This window comes from Uranotaenia lowii, chromosome 3, assembly GCF_029784155.1.
Source record: "Uranotaenia lowii strain MFRU-FL chromosome 3, ASM2978415v1, whole genome shotgun sequence".
Classification (NCBI taxonomy): Eukaryota; Metazoa; Arthropoda; class Insecta; order Diptera; family Culicidae; genus Uranotaenia; species Uranotaenia lowii.
The window spans coordinates 264260846-264266845 of record NC_073693.1 but is presented as its reverse complement, the minus strand read 5'-3'; the positions used below and the strand labels follow the sequence as shown (position 1 = coordinate 264266845).

Below are 6000 nucleotides of genomic sequence, written 5' to 3'. Positions count from 1 at the left end.
AGTTTTAACTTTGAGTTTTCTGAAAAAATAAAACCGTATTTTTTAATCCTAATGTTGTTTCATGGATTTTAGTGTTTCAACAACTGAAGCTTAAATCATATATAAAGGCGGAACAATCATTTTTCTTGTTGTATCCAATTAAGGTTATGTATTTTTTTTTATGAAAATTTTGCTCGATACATTAGGTACGGGATTTTTGGAATTTTTCCAATCGTTTCTCGGGAATCGGAAACACCCGATTTGTTTTATTCCCGGATATCTGCGGGTTGGACAATTATTGCATTCAAAATGTTCCATATTTTACAAGTACTTTTGGTTGTTTGAGACACGGACTTGATAATCTTGGCATATTTGTTTCAAACTTGTACAGACATTTCGTTAAGATTCAATCAGATTCATTAAAATTTCTGGATCATTTCAGGATGGCCCTTGAAAATTTTAAATTTGTTTTAACAAACAACCAAACTGACTTTACGTGGAGATCAAGATTTCATATCGTTTTACAGATTGTTTATCATTCGTCAAAATTCTTCACTACAGTTGATCCTCCTACCAAAGGACATCTGTAACCTGATAGTGCCGACATTCATCGAGGAATACCTCACGGCTATCAAAAATTCTCATTTATGTCGCCTGTCATTTTTTATTAGAACTCAAACAACCGAAGACGGAACGCGACCATGAAGGAGAAATTCTCGGCATCAGAGGCAAAAAAAATCCACTTGGTCAAATCGCACCGCAACAAGTGAGAAATTGAGCATTTTAAGCAATTTCCGACCGCGAGTTTTGTTTCGCCGGCCGCTGCTGATGATGATGACGATGGCGGCGGCCGCAGATAAGTTGGTGCCAAAATTTTCTGCCATTCTCTCGATAATATTTTGCGCGCCAACTGATGGAGGAACACCACACTTTGTGCAAATACACACAGATGCAAACCTACAGATGTTAGTTTCTCTCCGGGTTTTTCTCAAGGTGGGTGGGAAAGTCAATCCCCAGGGTGTACGATCTCGGCGAAGAAATGGTTCAGTTTGACACCGCGATCCGAACGAATTTGCGCCCTCTCTTAGCTTAGAAGCGATTTTAAGGAAACCGATCCAAAACAAAACAAACGATCGCTAAACCAATTTGCGAATTTCGAACGGTGCGTAATTTTGCGTAGAAATGCGCTAATCGCAACGTAAAACGAGTGCTGTATGTATCGCGGGTTTTCCGCTGCCGATTAGACGAATTTTCTTTAAGGAAAAGGTAAATCTTCGAGTGAGTCGGATTCGAAACTTCAGTTGGTCGGTAGTTTTATTGATGTTTTTGTTAATCATTGGTGGGTGTGTAACTGGTCAACGCAACACACAAGTTTGCCGCAGGAAAAGAGTGCAACTTCGAAGAAAATCAAAATGAAGGCGTCTGTCTCCATGGAATTTTCTTAGCGCCGGTGTTTTATGGTAAGAAAAATTGTAGCACCCTGTAGAAGATAGTGGTATAGTTCATTTCTTTATGGCGCAATAAAGGTTCGTCCTACGGTAGATGTACTTTGGAAAAAAAAAATGTGATGCACATGCGAGCCGGCGGCTGCGAGTGACCGGTGCGTTAAAATTAGAACCGTGACACATGCGGCAGCGCGCTTTTCTCGTGCAAAGGCCAATCATAATTTGGACTTACCGACGGCGGTGGCTTCTCGCCTTTGCTTATTAAGCGATGATCAGGTGTTTGTGTTTACGATTGCTGCCTCATTGTAGTAGTTGTCGGTGGTTTCCCACAAGAGTTTTCGAGACTATTGATGTGATAACTGCATTTTTTTTTTCAAGAAATGAATAACAACCTACAAAATGCTTTTTTTTTCAACGCAGATGGTTGCATTTAACTTTTTTTCTTTGAAAGAAAGATGCTATTCATAGTACCACGTTGACTCTCTAATATCAGTATAAGGATTGGTCGATCTTGGAACAATCTGTGCGAGATGAATCCTTTGAATTCCAATAACTTGGCATTTGCTTGGTTTGAAATTAAACCATTTTAAGTTGAGAATAACGAAATCTTCAATATTGTTTGCTGACACACAATTTTTCTCGTTTATAGAATATGGCACTAATAAGCCTATCCCTTTTTAAGAATTTTTAAAGAAGAGGATTTCATCGAAATGAGGTATTCGAAGCAGGGTTCAGTGGTGGAATAAAGATAATCTTTATTTGCTGTTTCAGCAAGGTTTTTACAAAACTACAGACTACTACAGACTACAGACTTTGTACGTCTCGGTGGTCGAGCGGTTAGCGTGGTAGGACGGTAATCGCTGGGTCCACTGATGACATGGGTTCGATTCCCATCTCGGTACTGGGTGTTAAATGTTAATCTTAAGTTGTCCACGTCTATTCAGTCTGTAAAGCCTAAATCGGCTAAGACGGTGTATGTCTTTACTCTAGCGATCGCTAGTTCCACCAAAGAATGTCAATTAGAGAATTTGCCTTATCATGAGTTTCAACATCCTCTATCTGCTATAAAGTATGCTTAGAAAATAGACAAAGTTTGCCGATTTTTCATGGGTTCACCTTTTCAGGCACTAAAAAAGTTTCCCATGCAGCATCAAACATGATTACCCACGAGTGTTCAGAAGAAATTTGACATCACAAAAATCTGTTTCACATAGAATCTGGTCGCATCTTTTCATTTACTGCAGCGTCCCTAGTTATCACATAGCGAATCTATTGACAGTGTTTTGATCCGGATGGCTTGTGTACTTAGAGGTGAAAATTTCATCAAGATTGAAGCAGCCTGTCAAGAGTTATCGACGATGGAACGCGAAACGCGAGAGAAAATTCTGTACACTCACGTAGAGAAACCGAGGTGGTCAGGGGTAAAGATCGAGAAATTCCTGAAATATCCAAAATCGACTGTAATTTCGGTGCTGCAACGTTACCGGGAGACCCTTACGGTGGATCGAGCAAAACAAACCAGGCGTAACATTGGAACATATGACCGGAAGCTGCGAGCAAAGGTAATTCGATCAGTTCACAATAATCCTGGAATCTCCTTGCGTAGATTTGGCGAAAAAGTTCAAGACGAATCACAGTACAGCTCGACGAATTTTCTTGCGAGAAGGCTTGCGGTCGTATCATGCAAGCCAGGGATGATAACTGTCCGAATGTCATTCGACATTTTTCTGAAGCCTAGAGCGACATTCATCAGTACGAAAACGACTGTCGCAGTCATGTCCTTTTTGGATTTTGTGAATGTCATCGCTAAGAAATTCCTTCGAAAAAATGTCAAATAACATTTGGGACGAATGTCACAGCTTGCATCGAGACAGTCATAGTCATGGGAAAAAATGTTACGATAAGCTGATGAATGTCGGTCGTTGCTTCGATAACATTTATAATGGCAAATGTTATGGCGACATTTAACATTTTGAATGTCACAGAATGTAATCGTAACATTCATCAGAATCAAAATGAAATGTTATTAAAATGACTGTCGCGACAGTCACAACGGTTCCTTGCTGACTTTGCCGTGTGGACTGGCCAATCTGGCCGGTTCCGGAATCCGGAAAATCAAAATGATCAGATTTAAACTTGCGACACATCATTAGAAAGCTCTTGGCCTGTACATGATGAGAATTGATAGGAAAAGTGGTTCGGGGCCATCTGGTCCTGGCCACGGCCAATCTGGCCGGTTCCTAAATCCGGAAAATCAAAATGATCAGATTTTAACTTGCGACACATCATTGGAAAGCTCTTGGCCTGCATATAATAAGAAATGATAGGAAAAGTGGTTCGGGGCCATCTGGTCCTGGCCACGGCCAATCTGGCCGGTTCCGAAACCCGGAAAATCAAAATGATCAGATTTTAACTTGCGACACATCATTGGAAAGCTCTTGGCCTGTACATGATGGGAATTGATAGGAAAAGTGGTTCGGGGCCATCTGGTCCTGGCCACGGCCAATCTGGCCGGTTCCGAAACCCGGAAAATCAAAATGATCAGATTTTAACTTGCGACACATCATTGGAAAGCTCTTGGCCTGTACATGATGGGAATTGATAGGAAAAGTGGTTCGGGGCCATCTGGTCCTGGCCACGGCCAATCTGGCCGGTTCCGAAATCCGGAAAATCAAAATGATCAGATTTTAACTTGCGACACATCATTGGAAAGCTCTTGGCCTGCATATAATAAGAAATGATAGGAAAAGTGGTTCGGGGCCATCTGGTCCTGGCCACGGCCAATCTGGCCGGTTCCGAAACCCGGAAAATCAAAATGATCAGATTTTAACTTGCGACACATCATTGGAAAGCTCTTGGCCTGTACATGATGGGAATTGATAGGAAAAGTGGTTCGGGGCCATCTGGTTCTGGCCACGGGCAATCTGGCCGGTTCCGAAACCCGGAAAATCAAAATGATCAGATTTTAACTTGCGACACATCATTGGAAAGCTCTTGGCCTGCATATAATAAGAAATGATAGGAAAAGTGGTTCGGGGCCATCTGGTCCTGGCCACGGCCAATCTGGCCGGTTCCGAAATCCGGAAAATCAAAATGATCAGATTTTAACTTGCGACACATCATTAGAAAGCTCTTGGCCTGTACATGATGGGAATTGATAGGAAAAGTGGTTCGGGGCCATCTGGTCCTGGCCACGGCCAATCTGGCCGGTTCCGAAATCCGGAAAATCAAAATGATCAGATTTTAACTTGCGACACATCATTGGAAAGCTCTTGGCCTGCATATAATAAGAAATGATAGGAAAAGTGGTTCGGGGCCATCTGGTCCTGGCCACGGCCAATCTGGCCGGTTCCGAAACCCGGAAAATCAAAATGATCAGATTTTAACTTGCGACACATCATTGGAAAGCTCTTGGCCTGTACATGATGGGAATTGATAGGAAAAGTGGTTCGGGGCCATCTGGTTCTGGCCACGGGCAATCTGGCCGGTTCCGAAACCCGGAAAATCAAAATGATCAGATTTTAACTTGCGACACATCATTGGAAAGCTCTTGGCCTGTACATGATGGGAATTGATAGGAAAAGTGGTTCGGGGCCATCTGGTCCTGGCCACGGCCAATCTGGCCGGTTCCGAAATCCGGAAAATCAAAATGATCAGATTTTAACTTGCGACACATCATTGGAAAGCTCTTGGCCTGCATATAATAAGAAATGATAGGAAAAGTGGTTCGGGGCCATCTGGTCCTGGCCACGGCCAATCTGGCCGGTTCCGAAACCCGGAAAATAAAAATGATCAGATTTTAACTTGCGACACATCATTGGAAAGCTCTTGGCCTGTACATGATGGGAATTGATAGGAAAAGTGGTTCGGGGCCATCTGGTCCTGGCCACGGCCAATCTGGCCGGTTCCGAAATCCGGAAAATCAAAATGATCAGATTTTAACTTGCGACACATCATTGGAAAGCTCTTGGCCTGCATATAATAAGAAATGATAGGAAAAGTGGTTCGGGGCCATCTGGTCCTGGCCACGGCCAATCTGGCCGGTTCCGAAACCCGGAAAATCAAAATGATCAGATTTTAACTTGCGACACATCATTGGAAAGCTCTTGGCCTGTACATGATGGGAATTGATAGGAAAAGTGGTTCGGGGCCATCTGGTTCTGGCCACGGGCAATCTGGCCGGTTCCGAAACCCGGAAAATCAAAATGATCAGATTTTAACTTGCGACACATCATTGGAAAGCTCTTGGCCTGTACATGATGGGAATTGATAGGAAAAGTGGTTCGGGGCCATCTGGTCCTGGCCACGGCCAATCTGGCCGGTTCCGAAACCCGGAAAATCAAAATGATCAGATTTTAACTTGCGACACATCATTGGAAAGCTCTTGGCCTGCATATAATAAGAAATGATAGGAAAAGTGGTTCGGGGCCATCTGGTCCTGGCCACGGCCAATCTGGCCGGTTCCGAAACCCGGAAAATCAAAATGATCAGATTTTAACTTGCGACACATCATTGGAAAGCTCTTGGCCTGCATATAATAAGAAATGATAGGAAAAGTGGTTCGGGGCCATCTGGT

At 43.0% G+C, this 6000-nt stretch overlaps 1 protein-coding gene across 1 annotated transcript in view; it reads left to right on the top strand.

Moving 5' to 3' along the window:
- The first annotated feature begins 1039 nt into the window (after window positions 1–1039).
- LOC129758618 (uncharacterized) overlaps window positions 1040–6000 on the top strand; it is a 334389-nt gene continuing 329428 nt past the window's right edge. Inside the window, exon 1 of the mRNA XM_055756159.1 lies at window positions 1040–1439. The gene's annotated coding sequence lies outside the window, so the exon portion shown is untranslated. The remainder of the gene's footprint in view (window positions 1440–6000) is intronic.